At 46.4% G+C, this 11,191-nt stretch overlaps 1 long non-coding RNA gene across 1 annotated transcript; it reads left to right on the forward strand.

Moving 5' to 3' along the window:
• The first annotated feature begins 10,108 nt into the window (after positions 1–10,108).
• LOC125961934 (uncharacterized) lies at positions 10,109–10,703 on the forward strand. Its single transcript, XR_007473080.1, has 2 exons — positions 10,109–10,222; positions 10,585–10,703. It is a non-coding gene; the product is annotated as an uncharacterized LOC125961934 (long non-coding RNA).
• Positions 10,704–11,191: the final 488 nt, after the last annotated feature.

Consider the following 11,191-nt stretch of genomic DNA (forward strand, 5'->3'; position numbering starts at 1 on the left):
TATCTCCCCACCCCCCATCTCCTGTGTGCTCCCTGTAGACTGATATTAGAGCTTTGCCCTTGACCTCCTCGCCCTTTGACCTCTCTTTCACATTTTTCATCTCTTTGCCACTTTATGCCTCATTTTTGGTAAATCTTTCAGCTTCATCTTTAACTTCATTCATTTCCTCTTCAGTTCTGACTAGTTATATCAGCTTCTGGTTTCTCAAGTTTCTAACTGACCTTTTTTTAAAATCAAAATCTTTCTTCTTATATCGAGTTGGGGTGTCTCTCTCTCTTTTTCTTTGTAAATAGTTGTTTCTTGGGACTTCACTGCAGGAATTCTTTGAGACCTGGGTTGAAGTCTCTTTTACTCAATGTGTGGCTTACGTTTTTAGAATGAATCCCAGCCCCAAACGATTTTAAGTGTGGGTTTATAGTTAGATATTCTCAGCAGAGAAGTCCCCCCACCCCACTTCTTATTCCTCCATCAAGAACAAAGGACAAGACAGACATATCTATTTCTTTCTCTTCTAGAGTTTCTTTTTTAGGTTCACTTGCTGAAAGTGTTTCCCTTTTGAGGTCCTGGAATTTTTTTTTTTTTTTTTTTTGGCCAGTGTTTCCTCTGACTGCTGATCCGACTCTAGCCGAGGTGTGTTTCCCGTCCTGCAGGCATGGAACCTGTTAACACCCCGGGGCTAGGTCACAGTGGTCGGCAGATGACGCAGTAAAGGTCCGCTCCAGCAGCAGCTTATCTCCCTGGATTCATGCTATCTTACTGTTTCTAGCCTCTGAGAATTCACCTTACTTTCTTCCAGCTCTACCATACACTGCAAAACGTATTTTAAAATTCATTCAGTGTTTCAGATATTTCCAGAAGCAGACATTTCCAGGGAGAATTAACTCTCCAACGTCTGATCAATACAATAGTTGTCGTTCCTGTTTGAAAGTTTAGAAGTACATTTACCAACAGGATAAGTGGCTTTCTTGATAAATAATCAGTGTCTACACCAGATACTCAGGCCAGTATCTTCATTATTGTCTTAGCTGACAAGACAGCAGTCTTTCTACTACCTCATATTTTTTTGTTTGTTTGTTTTTGCGGTACGCGGGCCTCTCACTGCTGTGGCCTCTCCCGTTGTGGAGCACAGGCTCCGGACGCACAGGCTCAGCGGCCATGGCTCACGGGCCCAGCCGCTCCGCGGCATGTGGGATCTTCCCGGACCGGGGCACGAACCCGCGTCCCCTGCATCGGCAGGCGGACTCTCAACCACTGCGCCACCAGGGAAGCCCTGTGGTCTTATTTTAAGAAACTGTCACGGCCACCCCACCTTCAGCACCCACCACCCTGATCGGTCAGCAGCCATCAACGTCGAGAGCAGACCCTCCACCAGCAAAACGATTCTGACCTGCTGGAGGCTCAGATGACGGTTAGCACTTTTTTAGCAAGAAAGTATTTTTCAATTAAGGTATGTACATCGTTTTTTGACATAAGGCTATTGCACATTTAACAGACTATGGTATAGTGTAAACATAGCTTTTATATGCACTGGGAAACCAAAAAATTCATATGACTTGCTCTGTGACAATATTCACTTTATTAGGGTGGTCTGGAGCTGAACCCACAATATCTCCAAGGCATACCTGTAATTAAAAGTGTTTTCTAAGTCACAGTTTCCACTCCTTTTTCCACATTCTCTCTTTCAGTCCATTACAGCTGGGCTTCTCTCCTTTCTAGTTGCTCGTGTCAAGATCACTTTCACGTTGTCAAGACCAACGATCACCTGTCTGTTCTTCCTTGACCTCTGAGCCGCCTTTGGCACCACTAACCGTTCTCTTTCTCCTTGAAGCACCTTCTTCTTTTGGCTTCTGTGATACCACGCACTCTGCTTGTTCTCTTCCTACCATAACACTTCTTCCTTTGTAAGTCCTTCTCCTCTGCTGGACCTCGAAAGTTTGGAGTGCTCGGAGGTTACGTGCTGGATCTGCCTTCCCTTCTCCATCTGCAAAGGTCTCCTGGGTAATTACTGGAATTGCACTGGTTTTGACTCTCAACTCTGTAGCTTCAGCCCACAATGTCCACTGGATTCCCAGGACCTGAAATAGTGTTTAACACATAATATGTATAAACAAATATAGAAATAAGACTCAGAAGACCAAACAAAGCACCACAAGAACTCAAAATCTGAAGCCTGGAGTGGTCCTAGTCCGGTGAAATGGTGATTCGAATAGTGTACCTCTTGGAATCACTGCCCCTCAGCTGGTTCATGCTGACATCTTCGAAGAATTATGGCAAAAATCCATGCAATTCCTGGTATTCTGCAGAAGAAAAAAAAATCCAATGTCTCCTCTTCATGGAAAGCTTGAAAACTGGCTGGTCCAACCTACTGTTCCTTTATAACATATGGAAACATTTAGAATGGGAAAGAAAGTCAAAAAGCTCCAAAGTCAGAGCCCCAAAGTCTTGGGGCAATAGACATCAGAGCCCTGGGGGAGCAAATCATTTTAAAAACTGGGCTGCTTTTTTCCGAAGAGGGAGGTGTGTGTCTGTGTGTCTGTCTGTGTCTGTATGTGTCCCTGTTGTGTGCGCTGGAGGAGAGGTGCTGACCTGGAGTGAGTGGAGAGCAGTGACTATAACATCAGTGGAGGAAAGGACAGGGAAGGTTATCTCTTTTACAAACATAAACCCGTGCAGCATCGTGTCTGGCAGGAAAAGTCCAGATTGGTTCAGATGTAAAATCAGGTCTGGGAAACGCAGATGATAATTAATCGCAGGTCTCCTTCAACCCCTGGCGTTCTCTCATGGACTCATGCGGGGGACCCCATTAGGCCTGGGCTTATTTGAATTCTGGCTAATGATCTGGAAGAGGGTGCCGCCAGTCTACTAATGATTCTGAATCACAGTCATTTTGAGGGCTTAAATCATCAGCGTGGACTGAAAAGAATGCACATTGTATTAACTTCCTATTGCTGCTGTAACAAATTATCACGAGTTACTGGCTTAAAACAATATGAATTTATTACCTTAGGGTCGTGTGGGCCAGAACCCTGACAAGGGTCTCAGCCAGCTAAAGTCAGGGTGTGCGCAGGGCTGCATTCCTTCTGGAGGCTCTGGGGAGGATCTGTTTCCTCGCTCTTTCCAGCTTTGATTGGTCCCTTCCGCTGCCGTCTCTCTCTGGTTCTCTGCAGCCAGGAAACGTTCTTCCCTCTGAAGAAAGGGAAGATCCTGTTGGGCCACCCAGATAATCCACAGTACTCTCCCCAGCTCAAGGTCCTTGACCTCAATGACATCTGCAAAGTCCCTTTGCCGTGTAAGGTGACATATTTACAGGGTCTGGGGATCAAGATGTGCACTTCCTTGGAGGGTGGGGTCATTGTTCTGCCCACCACACGTGTAAAGGGGTTAAAAATTGGAGCTGTGTAAAGTCAGTCTCAAAAGTGGAAATGAATGGAAGAGGGAAGATGGCTAATCTGAGCCACCCTGATTCAGCAGGGATTAGAGACACATCCTCCTCTGAGCAGGAACCAACCGCACATGCCCTTCTGGGCTGGGTCCAGAGAACCTATTTTGGAGAAAAGTGAGGCACGGGCCATTGCCTAGGAGTCCAGGGATATTCAAATGAGCGTTTGCTGTTTAGTTCCAAATCAAATGGCAGACCAGTGTGTCTTAAATAGTAAGTTATTTCTTCGGATGGGGTGTCTTACAGACTGCAAAGGAGATGAATGTGCGAGCTGATGATTAAAAGGAAACCAGGGCAGGTCTGAGAACAATTTGCAAAAATTACGGCCGGGGAAACACCTTCAAGCGTAGCCAGGGAAGCTAATGAGGAACAACAGGCCAAAATCAAGGTTAATCAGTTTCAATCAGATATGAAAAATGAATACTACTGGGACTGGGACTGTGCTAGGCAAAGTAATGGCCCCCCAAAGATGTTCAGATCGTAATCCCCAGAACCTGTGGATATATCGCTTTATATTTTGGCGACATTATAGTGTAGTACTGTATAGTACAGTACGCCATATACGTGGCAAAAGGGACTTTGCTGATGAGATTAAATCAAGGACCTCGAGATGGAGAGATTGTCCTGGCTTATCAGAGTGGGCCCAGTGTAATCACAAGGGTTCTTAAGAGTGGAAGAGGCACGCAGAAGAGTAGAGAATCAGAGAAGTTGTAGCAGAGGAAGACGCAGCCTGATGCTGCTGGTTTTGAATAAAGAGGAAGGGGCCACGAGCAAAGGAATGTCAGTGGCCTCTAGAAGCCGCCAAAGTCAAGGACATGGATTCTTCCCTAGGGCCTCCAGAAGGAACACAGCCCTACCCAAACCTCGATTTTAGCCCAGTGAGACCCATTTTGGACTTTGGACCTTTTGAAGCGTAAGCTAGTACTTTTGTGTTGTTTTAAGTCTCTAAGCTTGTGGTGATGCGTCACCGTGTGTCTTTGTGGATCTGCATTCTGTAATGGAGTCTAATGCTACAGGGATATCCTCTCAGTCTGGCTGAAAGGCTGAGTGATTGAGTAAATGAACACATAAACTATGGGACAGTCTTCTCAGGACACTTTGAAATAATGTCACTACTTTGCTACTTAAATTAATTTTCCTCTTGCATAAGCTTCCTTTGATCTGGAGCATAGAACACCAAGAGAACACACAGATACACACATGCAAATAAACAACTGTGGGTTCTAACGGGTAGGACAAGGCTTCCCCTTCTCAGGGTTCTGCAGTTAAGCCCGGGTTGGAGGAAACGAAATCTTCTCCAGTTTGGGGCCCAACAGTGGTGTGGCAGGAAAATCTGTAGCATCTCTAATGTTCCAACCCAGGCTGTGAAATGTTCTTAATCATCTGACTTCAGACTCTTAGTTCAGGCTAATTAAGCCTCTTCTGGCTGTACCGAATGTGCCAGTTTGCAGCAGCGGTTGGGTAACAGTTTATACTGTACACCTTGGCCATGGGAGTTTGCTTGAGTCCCTCTGTCTCTCTGTACAGGATTCAGGCCCTTCTAATGAGAATGCAATCTACCTGGTGCTCTGGTGGGGTCTCTGGGCTTGCAGCCATCAAAGGGACTATTTGCAGAGGTGGGCAGCATGCTAGAACCAGCCAGCACTACCATCCAGGAAATCTCCCCTGAGCCTAAGGGTCTCTTTCCTCTTCTCCTGGGAGCTGCTTACCTACACATGTTCTCAGGTGGGTTCGGAAGAGGAGCCTGCTGCCTGCTGTGTCTGAAAAGGGACAGTGGTGGGAAAGGTCAGTGGGGGTCAGTGAGGGAAAATGTTCCTACAGATGAGCACGTATCTCCAGAGTTAGTGTGGTGGGGAGAGGAGCTGGTTAGACTTTAAAGTCTATTTTATTAGATGTTCTTAGCCATGAACTAGGCTTAATGATGGGCTACATGGCTTGTGTGATCTGGTGTTATTTTATTTTAGTTTTTGCGGTACGCGGGCCTCTCACTGCTGTGGCCTCTCCCGTTGCAGAGCACAGGCTCCAGACGCGCAGGCTCAGCGGCCATGGCTCACGGGCCCAGCCGCTCCACGGCATGTGGGATCTTCCCGGACCGGGGCACGAACCCGTGTCCCCTGCACCCGAGTCCATGAGAGGCGGACTCTCAACCAGTGCGCCACCAGGGAAGCCCTCTGGTGTTATTTTTAAATTACTAGCAAATCCTCTCCAGTGGTGAATAAGTAAGAATTCTTAGATTCCGAGTGTGGGTGTCTGCATATAACCCACTGTTTCATTGTCAGCTGACAGTCCCCAGTTTTGCAATGATATTTGAAGTTTTCTCAATGTCAGACCGTTTCACCTGCACCTAAGGCGATGGAGGTCCCAGGAGAGAAAAAAAGCACTCTCACTTTGGGCAAGTTGCTTGGTTTGTGTAAGCCTCAGTTTGTTCATCTGTGGAGTGGGGTTCATAACACCAAACTCAAGCGTGTGGTCATCGTGGGGGTTAAATGGGACGGTGCACATAAAGCCCTGTGGAGAGTGCCCACCACGGGGTGAGCCTCTGCAGAAGTTAGCTGTTCTTCCTGGTGACAAGTGCTTGAGTAGCACCAGGTGTCATCTACAAGACCAAGTGCTGAGGTGCAAAGATGATTAAGATAGAGCCCTGCCTGAGAGATTGTTTGTAGTTTATTGGGGGGTGGGTGATTTGTGAATATATAAGATTAAATGAAGAATCATGGGTCCCCTTAAAATTATGACTAGGGTAGAGTGAGTGGCCCATTGTGCCTAGGATGGGGATGATGATAATGAGGAAGGGCTTCTAGATGAGACGGTCTGGAGGTGAGACTTGACCCATGAGTAGGTGTTCATGAGGCAGGTGGGCAGGAAAAAGGTCCCTCCCGCTTGACGGAGTGCCTATCCTAGAGGGTCCTGGCACAGACCCGGAGCATTGCCTGCCTGTCCCCGCTGTGGTCTGCTGAGGGCGGGGGAATATTCCTTTGTGCAGGCATAGTTAGGAAAGGAAAGCGGCCATCCCAAAGGCTTCAACTTCTGCAGTCAGGCGGCCTTCAGGGCAGGCACAGGAGACCCTGCATCCCCGCTCAGCTTCTTCCAGGGCTTCTGGCAATGGAGCCTTTTCCTTTGCAAAGCTGCATTCTGCCCTTGCTGGCAGCAATGTGGGGAGGTGCCCTGAGTACATAACCCTGGGAAAGTGCCGACAGAGTAAGAAGATCATGACCACTTGCTAAGTAGTGATGAATTCCTCCCACCGTTCTGACCTGTCCTTTCCTTCCTGCAGTGAGTCCTACAGATTCCTGCCGACTCTGGGTAGTGCGTGGGGCATCAATCGTTTCTTCGTTCTCTCCTCCCGGTGGTGGAAGGACCTGACTCAGTTTTGTACATACTCGGCAGATACTAGGTGGAAGAAATAGTGATTTCTTGTACGAATGGAGGCTCTTCTCCATATATTTGGACAGCAAGTTCCATGTGGTTGGAAGGCAAAGCCCGTACGTGACCTTCCCACCAGAGTCAGCCTGGGGCCAGCGTTAAGTCTTGACATTTTGCGATCTCGAATACATTTTTCTGCTAGTTAATGCAAAGCTCCAAATTCATCTCTAACCACTTCCCCGTACTCTTAATGAGTTACTAGGCCTTGTCGACTGTGCCTACAAATATTCTCACATTTTTCTCCTTTACATTCCTACCGCTACTTGCATTCAGACCCTGGTGGTTATTTATCTAAACTCTTACAAAAACCGTTTACCCAGTCACCTGGTCTTCCTGTTTCCAGTGTTAGCTCACCCTCTCTATTCCCCAGCCTACTTTTTAAACGTATGGACTGACCATATGTCACCCATCACCTGTGTGTGTGTGTGTGTGTGTGTGTGTGTGTGTGTCTGTGTCTGTGCACGCGCACATGTGTGTGTGTGTGTTCCTTAGCCTGGAAATAAATCCCTTCACAATATAGTCTGCATCTAACTCTCAAGACATGGTATTCTTCTGCCATTTGCTGTAATCAAATGTAACAACACGTCATTCCATTTAGATTCCATGTCTTTCTGTCTTCATGAATGTGCTTGTGTCGTCCTCTTTTCCTGCAATGCCATATCTGTTACTCAGGTCTCAGTCTGAATGCTACCTTGCCTTATCCAGAAGCAGAGGGTTTGAAATTTAGAGCTGAAAGGGCCCTTGGAATCTTTCACTTCTGCCTCCTCACTGTATATGTGGGGAAACAGAACTCTAGGGAGGTGACTGGGCTTATGTTAGATCAGCATTAAAGCCAGGACTAAAGAGGGTCTCCTGGCTCTTAATTCACTACTCTTTCTATGTGGCCAATGCCTTTCATTCACCTTCAATAACTTCTCTTATGGCAGTTTTTACATTCCATTCTGCTTTACAATTTTCTGTAGTTGTCTGTATTCGTAGCTCTGAGGGTAGAGACCATGTCTTAGTCATCTTAGTATCTTCCACAGCAATTAGCACAGGGCTTACACATGTTAGGTGCTTTCTATGTGCACTAAACATGAATGGATGGATGGGTGGGTGGATGGGTGGATAGGTGAGTGGATGAATGGATGGATGAGTGAATGAATGAAAGGATGAATGTGTAGATAGAAGGATAGGTGATTGGATAAGTGGATGAAAGGATGGTGGGTGGACACATGGATAGGTGGATGGAAGGATGGATGGATAGATGCATGGATGAGGTTATGGATGGACAGATGGATGGATGGATGGATGAATGGGTAGATGAATGGATGACTAGATGGGGGAATGGATAGATGCGTGCATGCATGAATGAATAATTGGATAATTATTGATGTAGCAGTTCTCTAGGAATGTGCTCGGGTATCCTAATAGCCCCACAGCAGACTTTATCTGCACGTGTGTGTATTGTGGAGCACAGCTGCGGTTGTGACTTAACTCATTTTCTGATGTGATGAGGAAAAGACTGTGAGAGGGGGTTTGGGTAAGGGCTATACCCTTCCAGGTGTGCATAATAATACGTCTTCCTTTGTTACAGAGCCTGTGTTAGGTACTCTATGCACACGATCATACTTAATCCTCACAGCAACTTTATGAAACACGTTTCTTATCATCTGCAATTTCCAGGTACTTAATGAGATTGAATAACTTGTCGAGGAAATTGCAGAGTTAAGATTTGAGCCCAGGTTTTATGCACTTGGAAGCCCAGGCCCTTAACTACCGCACAGAGCCAGGAAATACTGGGGTGGCAGCTGGGTGTGAGGCCTTGGAAATCAGAGCTGCTATGTTCGAACCCAGTCAGGCCACTCATTTCCTGAGCAGGCAGATCACTTAATTTGGCTTCTCAGTTTACTCTGTGGTTTAATGGAAGTAATAGAATCTTCTTAGCAGGAGTGCTATGAAAATTAATGACTGCATATAAAGTGGTTTAAGATAAAGATTCTCACATAAAAGAACCTGGAGGGAGGGAGTTTGGAGTGCTATTAGGAAAGGGTGAGGAACTGCAGCTTATTCTATTTCCATGGGCTGGGTTGAGAGTGGGCAATGTAGTTTTTGCCCATTTGTTACGTATTTGTAAAAAATTCAGCTTCAAATTGATTTGCCTGGGTGAAGCATTCTGGGGAAGCAATAGAACCTGGTAAATAACTTCTAGATTCCATTTTTACACATTTATAAAACGTTATTTTTAACACTATATTATTTTTAAAAGAGAACTCCTGTTATGACTTAATGATGGTAATTAAATACCACTGGGGGAACCAGGGGCAAAAAGTGCCACGTGACCTTGATCTCTGAGTCAGCGGGCTTCCCCACTGGTAAACTCAGGGTGCCATGTTCTTTTCCTCGTCTGCGTGTGCTTGGCCATGGACACAGGTAGGAGTTGGAAAAAGAGAAGCTCTTTATGTCACTCCCCGCCTCTCTAGATGGGAGTGTCTTGGTGTGGTTTCACAGGTAGGATTCCTGATCTCAGATTTTATCACCCTTCCTCATATAACATGCAGCCACAACACATGCCCCATTGAATGGATGAGTAAACTTCCCCCAGCCTCTTTTACCCCAGCCAGGTATTACTGTACATTTACATACACTTTCTCATCCATTCATGTGCTCATCAGATATTCATGGAACATCCGCTCTGTGCCAGACACTGTTCGCACACTGGGGATTCAACAGACATGATCTCTACCCTGTGGAGAGATTCACTACCAGATAATCAGACAGCGAAATAATTAAGGAGATGACGAGAGCAATGAGGAAAAGTAAAGGCAAGTGGGAAGGCCCATGACAAGGGAGTGTGACTTTGTGGGCTGAGGTCAAGGAAGACTTCCAGAAGAGGTGGTTTTACCTGGGGCTGAAAAATGAGCAGGAATCAGTAGGGTTTACAGTGCCCAGTTCCTGCACTAGGTGTGTGGGATACAGAGATGAATAGGACCCAGGAAGTAAACGGCACAGCCCTGACCTCAGGTGCTTCCACTCTGGTCCAGGAAGTGGACAGACACACCAGCAGTGATGTACAGAGAGGCAAGGGCTGTAGATAGAAGTGCCCGAGGAGGAGGGCGAGGGGGCGGAGCTCCTACCTGGAGAGTTTCCGGGGCAAGTCCGTCCTGTCTGGGGAGTCTGAATTGCTCTGACGCATGAGTGGGATTAGTAGTAGATGATTGGCAAGGGAGGGGGCGAGGGCATTTAATGGAGAGGGAACACATCGAGGGAAAGCTCAGATTGCTAAAGCATCCCTTGGTGAAGTACAAGTAGCTTTTCAAGGCTGGAGCGTAGGGACATGCTGGGGAGAGGAGATGGGAGAGAGAAGGAGGAAGCGGTCAGGTAAGAAGGGCTTTGGGAGTTTTCATGCTGAGGAATTCGAACTTGATCCTCTTTTCGGTGGGAATCGTTGAGGGGTTTTAACCCGGGGAGTGAGTGATCACATTGGCACTAGAGGATCCTCCCTCCGGCGGAGTCGTGCTCGGAGGCTGATACAGAAAGCACCAACAGCATAGCATGGATGGGAGAGAAGGAGAGTTTGGGAATGACCTTCTGAGACTGCGGGACTGGATGTGATTGGGAGGGTACAAGAGGGCAGGCAAGGGAAAGGGTCTTCACCCTGTTCTCCAGGAAGCAATTCTTGGCAAAAGGTTCTTTAAACAACCAATTCCTTGATCAATATCTCATCTTCTCTCTGCTCTTAGGGTCCACCCACAAAGGGTCACTGATTGTGCAGAACCTGGCAGCAAAGACACCTGATGGATTGGTTAAGGTTTTCCAAACGTCTTTGACCTTGGGACCGTTTCTTTCTTCTTTTTTTTTTAAACGAAACATACACTAACATCCAGAGTGATCTTCCTAAAATTAAACACTGAGCATTTCAATCTTTGCTTAAACTCACTCTGTTTTTTTGGACAAGGTTCAAATTATTTGCTTTGCACCTCGAGACCCTCTGGAACTAGTGTTTGGGAGACCGTGTTGGAAGAAATGACTCCATTTGTAGATCTTCTTTTAGAGAAATGTCTCTTCCACTCTTTTGCCCATTTTATTTGGTTGGTTTTCTTTCTATCATTGAGTGGCAGAAGTTCTTTAGATGCTTTGAATATAAATCTTGTGTCAAATATATGTTGAAAGTGTTTCTTTCCGTCTGTGTTTTGGGATCACAGTATTATGTGAAGCTTCAGGAGGGAAATATGATGAATTGAGTTTGGGGCAGGTTGCATTTGAAAAGCCTGAGGTATGTTCAGTCCATGCCTGTGTTGACACTCATCTCAAGGTGTCCTGGGGTAGGGCATGTGGTTCCCTGCCTCT

Source organism: Orcinus orca, chromosome 18, assembly GCF_937001465.1.
Source record: "Orcinus orca chromosome 18, mOrcOrc1.1, whole genome shotgun sequence".
Taxonomy (NCBI): domain Eukaryota; kingdom Metazoa; phylum Chordata; class Mammalia; order Artiodactyla; family Delphinidae; genus Orcinus; species Orcinus orca.